This window comes from Hyla sarda, chromosome 4 (genome assembly GCF_029499605.1).
Source record: "Hyla sarda isolate aHylSar1 chromosome 4, aHylSar1.hap1, whole genome shotgun sequence".
NCBI lineage: Eukaryota > Metazoa > Chordata > Amphibia > Anura > Hylidae > Hyla > Hyla sarda.
The window spans coordinates 329,498,904-329,519,665 of record NC_079192.1 but is presented as its reverse complement, the minus strand read 5'-3'; the positions used below and the strand labels follow the sequence as shown (position 1 = coordinate 329,519,665).

The 20,762-nt window shown below is 42.3% G+C and overlaps 1 protein-coding gene and 1 long non-coding RNA gene across 3 annotated transcripts in view; one reads left to right on the top strand and one right to left on the bottom strand.

Moving 5' to 3' along the window:
* Positions 1-4,662: 4,662 nt before the first annotated feature.
* LOC130369612 (uncharacterized) lies at positions 4,663-13,946 on the bottom strand. Of its 2 annotated transcripts, none has more exons than XR_008892839.1 (3): positions 13,826-13,946; positions 6,449-6,514; positions 4,663-4,687 (listed from the first exon to the last, which is right to left on the bottom strand). It is a non-coding gene; the product is annotated as an uncharacterized LOC130369612 (long non-coding RNA). The 2 variants fall into 2 exon arrangements; XR_008892838.1 differs by lacking the exon at positions 4,663-4,687 and adding an exon at positions 5,393-5,509.
* A 264-nt stretch (positions 13,947-14,210) lies between these two features.
* Positions 14,211-20,762, top strand: part of P4HA2 (prolyl 4-hydroxylase subunit alpha 2) — a 231,618-nt gene continuing 225,066 nt past the window's right edge. Inside the window, exon 1 of the mRNA XM_056575045.1 lies at positions 14,211-14,720. The gene's annotated coding sequence lies outside the window, so the exon portion shown is untranslated. The remainder of the gene's footprint in view (positions 14,721-20,762) is intronic.

The window sequence follows — 20,762 nt, the reverse complement described above, 5'->3', positions numbered from 1 at the left end:
CCGGTTGTATAATTACCTGTTGCCAGGGTTAGGACCGCGCTGCTTCAGGCCTCCGGTGTGTGTCCCCTGCGTCGTTGCTATGCACTGCACAGCGCATTGACGAGTGACGTCATTGCATCTTGCAGCGCATAGTAACGACGCAGGGGACGCACACCGGAGGCCTGAAGCAGCGCAGATCCGACCCCGGCAACAGGTAATTATACAACCGGGGATGGGGGAGGCAACAGGGCAGCAGCGCCGGCAATGGGTGCCGCTGCCCGTTCTCTCCCCCTGTCTGTTGGCGCCGCTGCCCCATTGCCGGCGCCGCTTCTCTCCCTCTGGCTATCAGCGCCGATAATGGGGCAGCGGCACCGATAGCCAGGGGGAGAGAATGGGCAGCGGCACCGATAGCCAGAGGGAGAGAACGGGCAGCGGCACCAATAGCCAGGGGGAGAGAAGGGCCGGCAGCAGGGCTCTAGACCCCAGGACAGGCAGAGGCAGAGAAGCCGGCAGCGGTGGCGGGCTCTGGACCTGCAAAGCCGCTGCAGTTCATTGATTTAAAGAGCCCGCTTTAAATCATTGAACTGCAGCGGCTTATCGGCGTATAACGCAGCTGCCCGTTCTCTCCCCCTGTCTGTCGGCGCCGCTGCCCCATTGCCGGCGCCGCTTCTCTCCCCCTGGCTATCGGCGTCGGCAATGGGGCAGCGGCACCGATAGCCAGGGGGAGAGAATGGGCAGCGGCACCAATAGCCAGGGGGAGAGAACGGGCAGCGGCACCGATAGCCAGGGGGAGAGAAGGGCCGGCAGCAGGGCTCTAGACCCCAGGACAGGCAGGGGCAGAGAAGCCGGCAGCGGTGGCGGTCTCTGGACCTGCAAAGCCACTGCAGTTCATTGATTTAAAGGGCCCGCTTTAAATCATTGAACTGCAGCGGCTTATCGGCGTATAACACGCAGATAGACTTTAGGCTAAAAATTTTAGCCTAAAAAGTGCGTGTTATACGGCGATAAATACGGTAATTTCTTCCTCATGATTTTTTAAAGGGCCTACACTTTCATTTTTGACTTTTTTGACATTTATATAGTTAAAGAACATTTTGGGGTTAGTTTTACTCTCTTTGGCAATGAGTCTTTCTGTCTCTTTTTTTGTGGCTTTTATCTGGTTTTTACATAATTTACATTTTTCTCTATAGCTTTTTAACGCTTCTTCACTGCTGTACTGTTTTAGTAGCTTAACCTCTTAATGACCAAGGACGTATATTTACGTCCTTGGCCGGCTCCCGCGATATAACGCAGGGTCACGCGGTGACCCCGCGTCATATCGGGTCGGTCCCAGCATGTATCTGATGCCGGGACCTGGGGCTAATAGCATGCGGCACCGCGATTGCTACCGCGCGCTATTAACCCTTTAGATGCGGCATTCAAAGTTGAACGCCGCGTCTAAACCGAAAGTGAAAACTTCCCGGCTGCTCAGCGGGGCTGATCGGGACTACCGCAGTGAAAATGCGGTGTCCCGATCAGCTGGGACACGAGCGGAGGTCCTCTTACCTGCCTCCGGCATGTCGCCTCGGCGATTGATTGCTCCAAGCCTGAGATTCAGGCTTGAGCAATCGACCGCCGATAACGCTGATCATTGCAAAGCTATGGCTCTGCAGTGAACAGTGCTGGCAATCAGTGTGTGCAGTGTTATAGCTCCCTATGGGAGCTATAACAGTGCAAAAAAAGTGTAAAAAAAAGTTAATAAGTCATTTAACCCTTTCCTTAATAAAGGTTCAAATCACCCCCCCTTTTCCCATAAAAAAAAACACCATATAAATAAAAATAAATATAAACATACGTGGTATCGCTGCGTGCGTAAATGTCTGAACTATAAAAATATATCATTAATTAAACCACACGGTCAATGGCGTACGCGTAAAAAAATTCCAAAGTCCAAAATAACGTATTTTTGGTCGCTTTTTGTATCATGAAAAAATGAATAAAAAGCAATCAAAAAATCCGATCAATACAAAAATGGTACTGATAAAAACTTCAGATCACGGCGCAAAAAATGAGCCCTCACACCGCCCCATATGCGGAAGAATAAAAAAGTTATAGGGGTCAGAAGATGACAATGTTAAACGTATACATTTTTCTGCATGTAGTTAAGATTTTTTACAGAAGTACAACAAAATCAAACCTATATAAGTAGGGTATCATTTTAACCATATGGACCTACAGAATAAAGATAAGGTGTCATTTTTACTGAAAAATGTACTGCGTAGAAACGGAAGCCCCTAAAAGTTACAAAATTGTGTTTTTTCTTCAATTTCGTCGCACAATGTTTTTTTTTCTGTTTCGCTGTAGATTATTGGGTAAAATGACTAATATCACTGCAAAGTAGAATTGGTGGCGCAAACAATAAGCCATCATATGGATTTTTAGGTGCAAAATTGAAAGGGCTATGATTTTTAAAAGGTGAGGAGGAAAAAAAGAAAGAGCAAAAACGGAAAAACCTGTGGTCCTTAAGGGGTTAAATGCTTTATTTTTGTCCCTCTGTTTTGTCCCTCTGTATGTACCTCTTACAGTGAGAATCTAAAATATTCTTAAAAGTCTCCCATTTAGTGTCAGTATTCTTGTCTTTGAGGACATTTTCCCATTTTATATTGTCAAGGGCTTCTCTGAGTTGGTCAAACTTTGCCTTCCTAAAGTTCATTGTTTTTGTGGCCCCCCAAGAGATTCCCTTATTGAAGAACAAGCTATAATGTATTATATTATGATCACTATTTCCTAGGTGTCCTTCTACCTGCACATTAGTTACTCTGTCAGGTCTGTTGGTTTATATCAGGATAGTTAAAGTCCCCCATTATTATCACCTCATTCTGATTTGCGGCCTTGTTTATTTGCCTCAGAAATTGATCTTCTGGCTCTTCCATTATGTTTGGTGGCTTATATCAAACCCCTATCAGATTTTTTTACATTTTTATCTCCATATATTTCTACCCATAATGACTCCACATTATCGTTTCCCTTACGTATATCCTCCCGCAGTGCGGCCTTCAGACTGGACTTTACATAAAGAAAAACTCCTCCCCCTTTCTGTTTTGGCCGATTCTTCCTGAATAGACTATAATCCTGTATGTTAACCGCCCAGTCACAGCTATCGTCCAACCAAGTCTCTGTTATACCCACTATGTCAAAATCCTATGTCAACTCCAGTTCATCAGTTTTATTTTACAGACTTCTGGCATTAGTCAACATGCAATTCAATGGTGTACGTTTTTTTTTCTCTATGAAGCCTAAACCTATTAACTATTCTAACCCCTCCCTCCACTCCACCCCAGGTACATTAATAAGTTCCCCTCTCTATCTATACTATCTTCCCTGTCTATGTTGTAGGTTCCCTCCGGCCAGTCCCTAGTTTAACCCCTTAACAACAATGGACGTAAATGTACGTCATGGTACTGTGGTACTTAACACACCATGGCGTACATTTACTCTCCATCATGACCGCGAGCACCGGACTGGTGCTTGCATCATGCGCAGTAGGTCCCAGCTGCTATCAGCAGCCAGGGACCCGCCGGAAATGGCGGACATCCGCCATCGCGCCGATGTCCGCTAATAACCCCTCAGATGCCGTAATCAATACAGATCCGCGGGGATCCGATCATCCAACATGGCAGCGGGAGGTCCCCTCACCTGGCTCCGGCCATCTCCCAGGGTCTTCTGCTCTGGTTTGAGATCGAGCAGACCAGAGCAGAAGATCACCGATAACACTGATCAGTGCTATGCCCTATGCATAGCACTGAACAGTATTAGCAATCAAAGGCTTGTCATACATAGTCAAAAAAAAAAAAAGTTAAAAAAAATTGAAAAATCCCCTCCCCCAATAAAAATGCAAAAAGTCCTTTTTTGCCATTTTACCTCCAGAAAGTGAAAAAAAAAATGTATACACATATTTGGTATCGACACATGTGTTAATGTCCAAACTATTAAAATATAATGTTACTGATCCCGTACGGTGATGAACCAAAAAAATAAAAATAATAAAAATAATTATAAATGTTTTATATACACAAATGTGGTATCAATAAAAAGTACAGATCATGGCGCAAAAAATGAGCCCTCATGCCGCCGCTTATACGGAAAAATGAAAAAGTTATAGGTCATCAAAGTAGAAGGATATTAAACATACTAATTTGGTTAAAAAGTTAGTGATTTCTTTTAAGCGCAACAATAATAGAAAATAATCATGGGTATCATTTTAATCATATTGACCCACAGAATAAAGAACACATGTCATTTTTACCGCAAATTGTACGGCGTGAAAACGAAACCTTCCAAAATTTGCAAAATTGTGGTTTTCTTTTTAATTTCCCCACACAAATAGTATTTTTTTGGTTGCGCCATACATTTCATGGTAAAATAAGTGATGTCATTACGCAGGACAACTTCATACTAGTCTGTGTATGAAAATATAAAAAAGAGTTAAGATTTTTAGAAGATGAGGAGGAAAAACAAAAATGCAAAAATAAAATTGGCCTGGTCCTTAAGAGGTTAAACACTCCTCCACTCTTCTAGTATTCGCTGGATAACAAAAAAATCTAAAGGTCACTCAATACATATATGGATCTAATCTATTTAATACTTCAAACAGTGGTTAACCTGCTTGCATCGCTCATTTACATTTGCCTTTCCTTTCACTTTGCTGCTTGGCGGTGTAAGGATTCAGCTGTTGAAAATAATTTCACATGGTTTAGTGGTCTGGAAAAATGTGTTAGAGGAAAGAATTCTAAGTTAGTAAGCAAGTAGATTTTCATTCCACAATAATTCCCCGTCATAGTGATTAACACATTTTTATTGAGCCTACTATTTGGCTTTGAAAATGTTTTCAGGTCTCATATTTTGTGCTTCTGAATCTATCCAGACGTATCCCAGCCTACTGTGACTTCTAACAAAATTCCTAATTATTTTTGGTGTTGCTATGTTTATCAGAACATTCCGGGAGATGATCGCTGAATGAAGACTTGCAGCTGATCTGAAACATGGTTGGCCTCTTAAAGGTTCCATGTCATGTCACAGAGACCAAAGTCTCCAGATGAAAGTTTTGATCAGTCAGGGTCTGGATATTCAGAGTGGAAGAAGCAGATGGCTGACCACTCTTCTCCCCATGATGCTGCTATCCCTGTTTAACTTCAGAAGACCAGCTCCATAGACTCACTATAGAATCTGTCTCCTACAACAAGACAGAGAGGAGCACTCTCCCCCTCTCATTCTAACGATGGTGAGGGTCTAAACATCCAGACCCCTGCCAATCAGAATTTTCCATATGTTGTTGTTACATGTCACTATTGATATCATGTATAGCTCCTGTTAGGAACAATTCCTGGGTTGGCAGACCTGCTTTAGAGAGGAAGATACGGTGTACCACTCACCAGTCCTTGTAGGGATGGCCGATGCAGAGTCTTGCTCCTTTCATCAAAGACTGTTACATGCACCCCAAAGTTAGCCCTTTATTACCTCACTTTACTGCAACCATGCCACTATAACAATCCTAACATGAGAAACATACACCAATGAGGTAGATGATGTAGTAAAACTTAGGCTTTACTTCAATGTCACATAAAAATAAATAACATATACAAATGTGTGGGACAAAATCATAAATTGTACACACCACCATGGGAGGGGAAAGGGTACAGGGAAATACCTAAATCTGACCCTACCTATAATTGGGCCCTTCCTATTACTAAGTGTGGATGGGGAAAGGGAATGTTAAAATGAAAAAATGTGGTATACTTCTCTTACCAACGCGTTTCGCCCTGCAATATGGAGGGCTCATCAGGGATTAGACAAGACACCACAGAGTGAACCATGGGGTGTCACATGATAAAGATATTTTAATACTTTATAGATGATAATCAATATGTCCTGTATACAGTTAATAACTTAGATATACAATAGATAATAATGAGTGGATTAATAACTGTCAACACAATCAAGAGAGTGAGAGTCAGTCAAAGTGGGAAGGAACAGTCAGAGTTAGTCCGTGACCCAAGTTAAGTCGTTGACCATGATATTAAAACGCCAAAAAGACAATCAGTTACGTTGAATAATATCAGATAGTTGCATCTGAACAAAGATGGTACTAAATTGTGCTAAGTATGACCACTCTGTCTTTGTCAAACACAGTGTTACGCATCATGTCCAATATGTGTAATTATAGCCAATATTGCTTTAAAAATCAAGCAAGAGAATATAGTATCAAAAAAGGGTGCGTAAAAATGGATATTGAGTGAAAGTACAAACATATAAAGAAGAAGAAGACCATATCCCATTAGCCATGATTCCATACATACTGTAGGTCACTGGCCAGACTGATATATACTATTAACACGATAAAGTAGTGAATAAATAAACCATGTTTTTTATATATAGGGTCCAGAGATAAGCCTAACAGAAAATGAAAAGAAACCAGCACAAGGACGCTTACCTATTAGTAAAGCCCTGATAGGTAGTCCCAAAGTTCCAAGATAAGTCATGATACAAATGAATGGAACTGTGGAGATAAGAAATGCCCGCAGAAAGATGTCAGACCGGTAAATAGTAGCCGTTATAAAGTTCTATAAAGCAGAATACGAAGCAGAGTATTAAGTCACAACCAACCTCCAGATGCTGGCAATGATAGTACGCGAGTGCTGTTCTTCCGTGCTGAGGACTCTCTGAACAGATGGAGCAGAGCGATGACGCGACCCGTCAATCAAGCAGAGGGGGCGTCGCTGCCGGCCAAAGTAACGGGAGTAACGGCCAAAGTGAGAGGAGCTCTCCGCCCAGGGGACTACTTACAGGGCCGGTGGGGATTAGTTTATAAGTTCATATCTTCACTATCCCTGGGGGCAGGAGCTTACCTTGGGGATGGTGAGGATAAAAATGTTACCCTATATAATGCTTTACCAAGCGTTATATAGAGTCAAATCTGATGATTGGTTCCCTTTAAGGACACTCGCTGTTAAAAGCGACATGGACATTTGCCTTAGTAGCATCTAGAGGTTTTGTAGAAAGCCAAAGCTCTTCCAAATTGTGTACTATGCTTTCTAGAACAATTTAATGCTGAATGTTCTTTATTCTATATAGTTTTTTTTTTCCAGACCATCCTTAAGCCAATTGTCTTTTTTTAAGTGGGGGAGTTTGTCCCACATCAGAATTGCAAAGTTGAATCTTGGATGTTCTGTTACTTTTATCGTATTTTATGTGAATTATGCTGGTTTGCTCCCTGGTTTAGATGCGCTGGTCAAATTCTGAAAGGATCACCACCCACATTTGCATACATGTAAGGCCCCTTTCACACTGCCATCGTGACCTGGCAGGCAGCGGACAGAAAAGGAGGGGGGAATAGCAAGAGAAAAATTAGTGCTTGCAACCTCTTTTTCTCCCTCTACAAAAACAACGGTGCCCGACGGACTTCATTATAGTCAATGGGATCTATCAGGACCTGTTGTTGTGTGCCCGTTCTGTTAACGGACATTACAATAAAAAAAAATAAAGAGCCTAATAGCCATTTTCAGACGGGGCACCACGGCTGTGTGAAAGTAGCCTTACCAAAGTGCTGCAGAGTCTCACCCAACACAGTGCACAATGCCATCTTGTGGCCAAAATCAGCCTATCTAAGCAATTTTCAGTTTTCACTTTGCAGGGGTCGGGAATTTATCAAGTGTGAAAATTGCACGTAAGCAAAAAAAAAAAAAAGTTGCAAACCCCCTTCAAAAAGTCGCAAGTGTAAGCCAGGTCAGGCCTGGCTTACAGACTTGCTTTTGACAGCATTTTCAAAAAGTTGCACAAAAAGTCCCAGTTGCGACTTTTTGTGCGACTCCGCTCCCTAACCATCCGCTCACATCTACCACCCGCCCGCAAGCTGTTGGGACTACAACTCACAGCCAGAGCCAGTTTTAGACTTAATGTGGTCCTGGGCTAAATTAATAGTGGGGCCCCAAAAGCCAAAATATTGCACTAACAAGTCAGTCACATTTAGTTAATTCAGGATGCAGTTAGCAAGTTTATTAAACGATCAGGAGCACAAGTCACAAGGCGCATGTCCCTCTAGACACACAATATTTGTTAGACACAATACCGCTATATTGTTCCTAAATAAAATCCACTATACATAGACCAATATTCTACATACAGTACACATGCAGTGTTCATATAGTCGTAGATACCACATACAGTGATCATATAGTTGTAGATACCAGCTATACGCTGGCATCCTGCAGACCGTATAAGTTACATATATATAAGTTATAAACAGTGCAGTTACATGCAGTGATCTTGGTCAAAATTTGCGCACTTTTTCATCAAAATGTGTCCTCCATCCACCTCGCAGAGGTGGCTTTATTTTGGATGGGACCCTAACACTCATTCCACTCTGCTGGGCATATAGCCTCTGACTAGGTGACATGCAGGATCCAGTATCAATTTAAAAAACCTCCTGTGAATAGGGAGGGTGCACCACTGCAGAGGGTGCCACTCCCCCTAACTTGCATAGCAAAAACAAAAAGAAAAATAGCCAGCACAACTACCTAATACACGGGTGCACACTGCTGTGTCAAATAAAGAGAATACAAGCAGACTCTTTGTAAAGCTCTGCTCCACGGTCACTTCCCGCATGTACCACCCACCTGCTAGCTATTGCAGGACTACAACTCCCATTATGCCCTTACAGTGAGGACATGCTGGGAGTTGTAGTCGCAACAGCTTGCGGGTGGGTGGCCGGGAAGCGTAGCCGGCAGACAGGTATATGAAATTAGAGCACTGTAATTTCATATTTCCCAGGCAGACCTCTGATTGGCCTGGACCTCCTCGCCAATCACAGCGGCCAGAGGGAAATATGAAGAGACAGTGCCGTAACTTCTTTTTCCCCACTGGGAAGCCAGGGAGTGGAGCGAAATGCTGTCCGCTTCCCTGGCTTCCTTGCCACCCACCCATGCAGCACGACTGCAACTCTCAGCATGCTCTTACAGTAAGGACATGCTGGGAGTTGTAGTCGTGCGGTGTGGTGCAAAAGATGTGCGGGTGGGTGACAAGCTTCCCTGGCTTGCTTGTCACCCGCCTGCACTTCTCCAGCCAGCCTGCCAACTCTCAGCATTCCCTTGAGGTGGCAGGAGGGAGATGTGCAGGTGGGTGACAATAAATGTACTAACCTATTTTCCATATTTTTTTCTTCTCATTTCAGAACCGTGTATCCTGCAGACTACTTCGGATTCGATGGACCACGTCGATGACCAGCGTTTTTTTTTGTTTGTTTAATGTTAATAAGATGGTTAACGAGGGCTTTTGGGGGGGAATGCTTTTTGGAATAAAAGTTTTTTAAACATTTTGTGCCTTTTTAATTTACTTTACAGGCTTAGTAGTGTAAGCCGGTCTTATAGACGGAGTCCATTACTAAACCGGGGCTTAGAATTAGCCCCAAAAACAGCTAGCACTAACCCCCAATTATTACCCCGGTACCAACCACCACAGGGGGGCCGGGAAGAGCCGGTACCAATAGGCCTGGAGCATCAAAAATCGTGCTCCAGGGCCTATGTGGTAACAGGCAAGTGTTATTTTGGCTGGGGAGGGCCAGAAACAATGGTCCTCGCCCACCCTGGTAATGTCAGGATGCTGCTGCTTGGTTGGTATTTGGCTGAGAATAAAAATATGGGGAACCCTATGAATTTTTTTTATATATATAATAATTATTTATGCAAAAAATGTTTGGAGGTTCTTCATATTTTCATTCCCAGCCAGATACCAACCAAGCAGCAACAGCCTGATGTTACCAGGGTGGGCGAGGACCATTGTTATTGGTCCTCCCCAGCCTAAATAACGCCAGTCTGTCCTCACCTAGGCCCAGGAGCGCCAGATTTGATGCTCCGGGCCTGTTGGTACCGGCTCTTCCTGGCACCCCTGTGGCGGTGGGTACCGGGGTAATAATCAGGGGTTAGCGCTTGCTGCTTTTGAGGCTAATGCTAAGCCCTGGCTTAGTAATGGACTCCGTCTATAAGACAGCTTCCACTACTAAGCCTGTAAAGTAAAACCTCAACATGTTTATGAAACTTTTATTTAAAAAAAACACCCCCCACAAGCCCTTGTTAACCATTTTGTTAATAGAAAAAAAGAGAAAAAAGAGAGAAAAAAGAGAGATTGGGGGCTCACACTATATATATATATATATATATGCCGGGGTACTTGTGTTGCACGTACCCTACGTGCCAAAAAATAGTAGTATAGAGTAGAAAAAAGAAGACAGACCTCAACGTATATATGTGTGTAAAGATGAACAAGCTAGTTAGATATGCATAAACAATTTATTAGTGAAATACAATTAAAAGTATGTCCAAACAGGGCCCTTGCTGTGGACTGTATACTTATTGGTATTCAAAATTCATACATGAACAAAAATTAACTGTTAAAATAATCTAAAATCATATAAAATTACTTGAAAGTCATAGGAGATATATATGTTGTAGAATATAAGTTCAATATATTTGTCACGATGCCGGCTGGCAGGTAGTGGATCCTCTATGCCAGAGAGGGATTGGCGTGGACCGTGCTAGTGGATCGGTTCTAAGTCACTACTGGTTTTCACCAGAGCCCGCCGCAAAGCGGGATGGTCTTGCTGCGGCGGTAGTGACCAGGTCGTATCCACTAGCAACGGCTCAACCTCTCTGGCTGCTGAAGATAGGCGCGGTACAAGGGAGTAGACAGAAGCTAGGTCGGACGTAGCAGAAGGTCGGGGCAGGCAGCAAGGATCGTAGTCAGGGGCAACGGCAGGAGGTCTGGAACACAGGCTAGGAACACACAAGGAAACGCTTTCACTGGCACGATGGCAACAAGATCCGGCAAGGAAGTGCAGGGGAAGTGAGGTGATATAGGGAAGTGCACAGGTGATAACACTAATTGGAACCACTGCGCCAATCAGCGGCGCAGTGGCCCTTTAAATCGCAAAGACCCGGCGCGCGCGCGCCCTAGGGAGCGGGGCCGCGCGCGCCGGGACAGGACTGACGGAGAGCGAGTAAGGTACGGGAGCCGGGGTGCGCATCGCGAGCGGGCGCTACCCGCATCGCGAATCGCATCCCGGCTGGAGGCGGTATCGCAGCGCCCCGGGTCAGTGGATCTGACCGGAGCGCTGCAGTGAGGAGAGTGTAGCGAGCGCTCCGGGGAGGAGCGGGGACCCGGAGCGCTCGGCGTAACAATATTGATATTGTATCCGTTGCATTTAGTAGCAAAGTGATAGTTTGTAATAAGAGGCTGGTGCATTACAACTATCACTATCACTTTCGGCAAAAAAACGCTGTGGCCAGATGTTAGCTGTAAATCAATGAGAAATCGCTAAATTCTTTTTCCACTTGGCGTTTTTCAGTTTGGCATTTTTTTTATATCCTTTTGGCGTTTTTTCACTCTTTATTGGCGTTTTTCAGCTCCTTTTCAGTTGAGCCTATGGCGTTTTTTCCCTGAAATCGTGGCGTTTTTCTCACATAGAAGTCTATGGGAGTGAAAAAACGCCAAGAAAAACGCCATGTGGATTTTAACTTTGGCGTTTTTTCAGGCATTTTTTATTCTCTTTTGGACTTTAGCGATCCAAAAAAGTGATGGAGATACCTTTTTTAATAAAATTTCGTAGGGTACCATTAAAAAATACCATCAAAAAATAATAGTAAAAAAGATACAGTAGTGAAGGAAAAAATTGTGTTTAATGAAATGTATCTTTTTTTTATAACAAAATTGTTATTAATTTTTAAACAGGGATCAATTTATGTGGGCGGGCAGGGCACTAAAAATATAGCCGGAAATAATAAAAATTTAGTGTGTGTGTTTTTTTCCTTTTTTTTAAGGTAGTACTACTACTCCCAGCATGGATCACACTGTTCCATGATGGGAGTAGTAGTGCCTGTGCTAATTGACAGATCGCCCATTGCGATCTTTCTGTATAATGTATATTATGATCCTCCTGTATAATGTATAGATGCGGCTGGCCGCTCTTCTATGGTCCCCTCCACTGCTGTATATATACACCTATTCATATTTCCTGCAGAGAGCTGTGATTGGCCAGATGGTTCCAGCCAATCACAACTCTCTGCGGGAAATATGAATAGGTGTATATATACGGCAGTGCAGGGGACCATAGAAGAGCGGCCGCCCGCATCTATACATTATACAGGAGGATCACAGCGGGTGTCAGGAGTGACATCCGCTGTGATCTTTCCTTAATTGCAGGTACTACTACTCCCAACATGGAGTGCACTCTGCTCAATACTGGGAGCTGTAGTACCTGCATTAATAGACAGAAAGCAACAGGTGTCAGAAGTTACACACTTGCTGCGATCTGTCTATTAATGAAGGTACTACAGCTCCCAGCATGGAGCAGAGTGTGCTCCATAATGGGAGTAGTAGTACCTGCAGTTAAGGACAGATCACAGTGGGTATCAATCCTGACACCCGCTGTGATTGTCCTTTCTATTGCAGAGATGGAGCGGCTTTCTCCTGCGCTCGCATCTCTGCACTATACTCCGGCCAGTTATATGAATAGAACATCACTGATTCATATTTCCCTCAGAGCTGTGATTGGCTGCAACCATCCGGCCAATCCCCACTCTGGGCGGAAAATATGAATGAGTGATGCTCTATTCACATCACTGGCCAGAGTACAGAGCAGAGATGCGAGCGCTGTATAGAGCTGCTCTGCATTTCTGCTATATTATGGACGATCACATCAGTGGTGACACCCGATTATCTATTAGTACAGGTACTACTACTCCCACCATGGAAAAGTCTGTTCCATGCCGGGAGTAGTAGTACTACTTAAAAAATATTTTAAAAAATTGAGAAAAAAAGTGAAACACACATACACACTTTATTAAAAATGAATTAAAAGTTCAGTATAAAAATTAAAAATGTCCTTAAATATTTGCCATGTATTCAGATCTTGAGCACTAGTTATATTTGTTATTTACATACAGTATATATCACACTTTTTTTTTTCAAAGCTGCGACTTGAGGTGTCATACATAAGCAAAACCAAAGCAAAAAAAAAAAACGCTACAGAATTCGCTTATCCAAGCAACAATGATAAATGTCCCTATATATTCCTACCAAATTATCATCACCTGTCAAATTGCAGCACTCCTCCCTTACACACACGAAAGTTACCCCTTCAGTATCATCCGTTGGGAGGTCAAGAAATGACTTCCATATGCCACCCGTTTACTTACAACATAGAGTGCAGACACTTCATTGTGGCCTCTGCTGCACTATATTAAAAAGAACACTAAAAGGCTGGTGTTACCCCAGATTTTTCATTTTCACAAGTGGTAAAAGCAGAAAAAGCCCCCAAAAATGTATATGCTATTATAATACTATTATGTGGCCCCTAAATAGTTGCCTTGAAATATGATAGGGCTCAGGAGTCATAGAGCTCTGTTCAAACATGAGGACTAGGTTTCTTCCAAATATAGAAGAAGCTGACAGTTACAAACTTTCAGAGGAAAAAGGCGGCAGTGTCCCACTGATCTGAAACATCTGCAACATTTCCGTAGAAGATCTTTCTGGTGCGGGTATCCCAATTACGGAGTCCACAGAAAGAATAGACATTGCCGTCTATGAGAAGGCGCATATCTGACATCGCCCCTGTGAACATAGCCTAAGGATGTCCAGAATAAAGTTATACTCGGCCCCACCCGGTAACAGATAGCTGCAGGTGTGGAGATTCAAGGTAAAGCAAACAAACGGCCCCTAGAAGTAAAGTTATGCCTGCAGCCTGACTGGTGCTGACACGTGAAATGACTGAATAGGTTCAAATTCATAAATGTATGAAAGAAGAGTACGGAGCACTCACCAGGGTTTTCTGCTTCAACATCTTTATTGTTCAGATGAACATGTGAGGTAAGTCAGGCGAGGGAGCAGGTGGACAAGACATATACCTGGCCTGACAAAGCACTTTGGTGTGCAACGGTCCGTCGCCAGCTCTGTACCCCCGCGTCTTGTCCACCTGCTTCCCTGCCTGATTTACCCTGCATGTTCATCTGAATAATAAAGAAATGGAAGCAAGAAAACCCTGGTGAGTGCTCCGTATTCTTCTTTCACACATAGCCTAAGAATGCTGCTATCTCGATTTTAACCTGGAAACTTGCTTTCATCAACAACCGCCTCTTGTTGTCCACAAGAGGGAGACAACAACCTGCAAAGTAGAAACTAAGCATCCATAACTATTACTGACAACAATTACATTTTTTTCTGTCATGTGATGCATTGAAATAACCTGAGGGATTGTCCTGGACAGTGGCGTAGCTATAGAGGTCGCAAAGGTGGCCATTACGACCGGGCCCCTTAGCACAGGGGGCCCGTAGGGCCCCCCTGCCACTATACATTTCTACGGCCGCAGGTCGGGCCCCCAGGCACAGCCCCAGGTCCTGGGCCTGAAGGGGAGGCTTGTCGCCACAGACGCTGCGGCAGCGGAGCTGCCAGTACCAGGCCCGGCGCTAGCCTCAAACCCCCTTCCCCTCCCCTCCCCCGCCGTGGTCCCGGGCCTGAAGGGCAGACTTGTGGCAGCGGCGCGAGCCTCAACCCCCCCCCCCTTCTATTACAACCCCTAAGCACACACCATAATGTTGCCGAGACGTACAGGCACTGCAGACACACTCCTAATGCCTGCAGCAACGGACTAGCAGTGAGCGCAGAGGAGGGACAGGATCACCAGCAGGTCTCCTTGCTGAACATCATGGCGGCCGCAGGTGAGTGAGGAGGGGTTAATGGATGAGCGGCGGGGGGCTTAATTCGGGGTCCGGAGGAGCGGCAGGGGTGGGCAGGTGGTCGGGTTGCTGGGGCTTAATTTTGGGTCCGGAGGGGGTGGGGTTAATTTCGGGTCTGGAAGGGGGGTGTGGGGGTTGTTAATTTCGGGTCCAGAGGGGGAGGTTATATTTAGGGCCCAGAGGCAGAGTGTGTATGTATGATGTTGTCTGTGTATGTACTGTATGTATGGTGTATGTATGATGTGTATATGTACTGTATGTATGGTGTATGTATGATGTGTGTATATGTACTGTATGTATGGTGTATGTATGATGTGTGTATATGTACTGTATGTATGGTGTATGTATGATGTGTATATGTACTGTATGTATGGTGTATCTATGATGTGTGTGTATGTACTGTATGTATGATGTATCTATGATGTGTGTGTATGTACTGTATGTATGATGTGCATATATACTGTATGTATGGTGTATGTATGATGTGTGTATATGTACTGTATGTATGGTGTGTATATGTACTGTATGTATGGTGTATCTATGATGTGTGTGTATGTACTGTATGTATGATGTGCATATATACTGTATGTATGGTGTATGTATGATGTGTGTATATGTACTGTATGTATGGTGTATGTATGATGTGTGTATGTACTGTATGTATGGTGTATGTATGATGTGTGTGTATGTACTGTATGTATGGTGTATGTATAATGTGCGTATATGTACTGTATGTATGGTGTATGTATGATGTGCATATATGTACTGTATGTATGATGTGCATATATGTACTGTATGTATGGTGTATGTATGATGTGTGTATATGTACTGTATGTATGATGTGTATATGTACTGTATGTATGGTGTATCTATGATGTGTGTGTATGTACTGTATGTATGATGTGCATATATACTGTATGTATGGTGTATGTATGATGTGTGTATATGTACTGTATGTATGGTGTATGTATGATGTGTATATGTACTGTATGTATGGTGTATCTATGATGTGTGTGTATGTACTGTATGTATGATGTGCATATATACTGTATGTATGGTGTATGTATGATGTGTGTATATGTACTGTATGTATGGTGTATGTATGATGTGTGCGTATGTACTGCATGTATGGTGTATGTATGATGTGTGTATGTACTGTATGTATGGTGTATGTATGATGTGTGTATGTACTGTATGTATGGTGTATGTATGATGTGCGTGTGTATATACTATATGTATGGTGTATGTATGATGTGCGTATATGTACTGTATGTATGGTGTATGTATGATGTACATATATGTACTGTATGTATGGTGTATGTATGATGTGCATATATTTACTGTATGTATGGTGTATGTATGATGTGTGTATATGTACTGTATGTATGGTGTATGTATGATGTGTGTATATGTACTGTATGTATGGTGTATGTATGATGTGTGTATGTACTGTATGTATGGTGTATGTATGATGTGTGTGTATGTACTGTATGTATGGTGTATGTATAATGTGCGTATATGTACTGTATGTATGGTGTATGTATGATGTGCATATATGTACTGTATGTATGATGTGCATATATGTACTGTATGTATGGTGTATGTATGATGTGTGTATATGTACTGTATGTATGATGTGTATATGTACTGTATGTATGGTGTATCTATGATGTGTGTGTATGTACTGTATGTATGATGTGCATATATACTGTATGTATGGTGTATGTATGATGTGTGTATACGTACTGTATGTATGGTGTATGTATGATGTGTGTGTATGTACTGCATGTATGGTGTATGTATGATGTGTGTATGTACTGTATGTATGGTGTATGTATGATGTGTGTATGTACTGTATGTATGATGTATGTATGATGTGTGTATGTACTGTATGTATGGTGTATGTATGATGTGTGTGTATGTACTGTATGTATGGTGTATGTATGATGTGCGTGTATGTACTGTATGTATGGTGTATGTATGATGTGTGTATATGTACTGTATGTATGGTGTATGTATGATGTGTGTATATGTACTGTATGTATGGTGTATGTATGATGTGTGCGTATGTACTGCATGTATGGTGTATGTATGATGTGTGTATGTACTGTATGTATGGTGTATGTATGATGTGTGTATGTACTGTATGTATGGTGTATGTATGATGTGCGTGTGTATATACTATATGTATGGTGTATGTATGATGTGCGTATATGTACTATATGTATGGTGTATGTATGATGTGCGTATATGTACTGTATGTATGGTGTATGTATGATGTACATATATGTACTGTATGTATGGTGTATGTATGATGTGCATATATTTACTGTATGTATGGTGTATGTATGATGTGGGTATATGTACTGTATATATGGTGTATGCATGGTGTATGTATGATGTGTGTATGTACTGTATGTATGGTGTATGCATGATGTGTGTGTATGTACTGTATGTATGATGTGCATATATGTACTGTATGTATGGTGTATGTATGATGTGTGCATATGTACTGTATGTATGGTGTATGTATGATGTGTGTATATGTACTGTATGTATGGTGTATGTATGATGTGTGTATATGTACTGTATGTATGATGTGTGTATGTACTGTATGTATGGTGTATGTATGATGTGTGTATGTACTGTATGTATGGTGTATGTATGATGTGTGTATATGTACTGTATGTATGGTGTATGTATGATGTGTGTATATGTACTGTATGTATGGTGTATGTATGATGTGCATATATGTACTGTATGTATGGTGTATGTATGATGTACGTATATGCACTGTATGTATGGTGTATGTATGATGTGTGTATATGTACTGTATGTATGGTGTATGTATGATGTGTGTATATGTACTGTATGTATGGTGTATGTATGATGTGCATATATGTACTGTATGTATGGTGTATGTATGATGTACGTATATGCACTGTATGTATGGTGTATGTATGATGTGTGTATATGTACTGTATGTATGGTGTATGTATGTGTGTATATGTACTGTATGTATGGTGTATGTATGATACGTGTATGTACTGTGTATATGGTGTATGTATGATGAGTGTATGTACTGTATGTATGGTGTGTGTATGTACTGTATGTATGGTGTATGTATGATGTGTGTATGGTGTATGAATGATGTGTGTAAGAATGATGTGTATATGATGTGTTTGTGTATAATGTGTGTGTATGTATGCATTATGCATGTGGGGGGAGGCGGCGTGTATATGTATGATGTGTGTATGTACTGTATGTAAGATGTATGAATGATGTGTGTGTATGAATGGTGTGTGTATGAATGATAGATGTGTGTAAGCAAGATGTATGATGTGCATATATGTACTGTATGTATGGTGTATGTATGATGTGCATATATGCACTGTATGTATGGTGTATGTATGATGTGTGTACTGTATGTATGATGTGTGTATGTACTGTATGTATGGTGTATGTATGATGTGTGTGTATGTACTGTATGTATGATGTGCATATATGTACTGTATGTATGGTGTATGTATGATGTGTGTATATGTACTGTATGTATGGTGTATATATGATGTGTGTATATGTACTGTATGTATGGTGTATGTATGATGTATGTACTGTATGTATGATGTGTGTATGTACTGTATGTATGGTGTATGTATGATGTGTGTGTATGTACTGTATGTATGGTGTATATATGATGTGTGTATATGTACTGTATGTATGGTGTATGTATGATGTGTGTATATGTACTGTATGTATGGTGTATGTATGATGTGTGTATGTACTGTATGTATGGTGTATGGATGATGTTTGTGTATGTACTGTATGTATGGTGTATGTATGATGTGTGTATATGTACTGTATGTATGGTTTATGTATGATGTGTGTATATGTACTGTATGTATGGTGTATGTATGTGTGTATATGTACTGTATGTATGTTGTATGTATGATGTGTGTATATGTACTGTTGTGGTGGCCATGGGTGAGGTCCGCAGCCACCGCTACGTTTGGGGTTAGCTACTTGGTTCTTGGGGGGTTATGAACCCAGGGGCGGATGGTATTAACCCTTAATGTCACGTGACGCCACTGTAGTCTTGGTATCTCCCGGGGTACTACAGGTCCGGGGAACTCCGTCTCCCCACAGGCTAGCAAGGAAAGAATTGACTCCACACTAGGTTGCAGTTTAACGGAGGCTTTGCTGACTTGATGATAGGTGGTACAAGCTCCACAGCGCTCAACCAAAGTCTCCCAAAGGTTTAACAGACAGTCTCTAGAGGACCACACAGCTTGCAGTGCCTGGACTTGATATTGCATATATGCTTGGCTCTTACGGCCGGACTAGGAGTTTTAGGTATGCGCTATATTAGGCTTGAGATTAAAGTCACTTACTGAAGTGTCGGTAGATTTGTGGTTTTTCGCCGGAAGATAATGAATTGTCCTTTAGGAATTCTCTGATCAAGGCTGAAGTAAAGGCTTGCTATTAGTTCGGGTTACTTCATGCTTTTCTTATCTCCCTCTCATCTTTGCTCTCACTCCTCTGCGGATTCTCTCTGCTACTCCGGAGCTTCACCTCCACTGTACTTGCTCGGACCTCCACTCGGTACTCTGAACTCCACACAACTCCTCTCAACTCCTCTACTACTACTACTCTCCTACTCCCCTTCACACAGGAAATGCCACCCCTTATAAGGGAAGGCTAAACTAAAGCCCATTGGCCAGGCAGCTGTGGATCATAGAATTGTCTGTATCCCCTTTAGGATTTACAATAAAGTTACATACAAGTAATTTCAAATTATAACACCTTACACAAAAGTTTAGTCTAGCCCTCAGTCCTCCACTCTCACGTACCCTGACTAAGCATGAGGTTGCTAGGTAACATACTTAAAGCTACAGACACCTAATAACGGATTGCTAAGTTATAACAGTGCAAGTACACATTAGAAATGGTTGAGTCCCTGCAGGGGAGCCCCCAGGACACTGGAGGTCTCAATCTGACAGGGCCTAAAATACCTTGACACAATGTACCTGTACTGGGACACCGCACTGTATGTATGGTGTATGCATGATGTGTGTATATGTACTGCATGTATGGTGTATGTATGATGTGTGTATATGTACTGTATGTATGGTGTATGTATGATGCGTGTATGTACTGTATATATGATGTATGTATGAAGAGTGTATGTACTGTATGTATGGTGTGTGTATGTACTGTATGTATGGTGTATGTATGATGTGTGTATGGTGTATGAATGATGTGTGTAAGCAACATGTATGTATGTATGATGTGTGGAGATATGTGTAAGCTAGAAGGATGTATATATGATGTTTGGAGATGTATTATGCGGGGGGGATCTGGAGGCGGCGGGTGTGTATATGATGTGTTTGTGTATGATGTGTGTGTATGTATGCATTATGCATGTGGGGGGAGGCGGCGTGTGTATGTAAGATGTGTGCATGTACTGTATGTATGATGTATGAATGATGTGTGTATATACTGTATGTATGATGTATGAATGATGTGTGTATGTACTGTATGTAAGATGTATGAATGATGTGTGTGTATGAATGGTGTGTGTATGAATGATAGATGTGTGTAAGCAAGATGTATGTATGATGTGTGGAGATGTATTATGCAGGGAGATCTGGAGGCGGCAGGTGTATGTATGATATGTGTTTATGTATAATGTATGTGTGTGTATGATGTGCCTGTATATGTATGTATTATGCATGTGTGTGTGGGAGGGGCGGAGGGAGGGGGGGTGTAGGAGGCGCCGGGCGTGTGTTTGTATGATGTGTGTATGTTTCATTGATGTGTGTAAGCTAGATGTGTGCGTGTATGTGTGTGTATTTATGATGTGTGTATGTATGATAGATGTGTGTAAGCTAGATGGATGTATCTATGATGTGTGGATGTATGAGGTATGTGAATGCATGATGGATGTGTGGATGATAGATGTATGTATGAATGATAGGTGTGTATATGTATGATAGATGGGTGTATGCTGTGTATATGTATCAT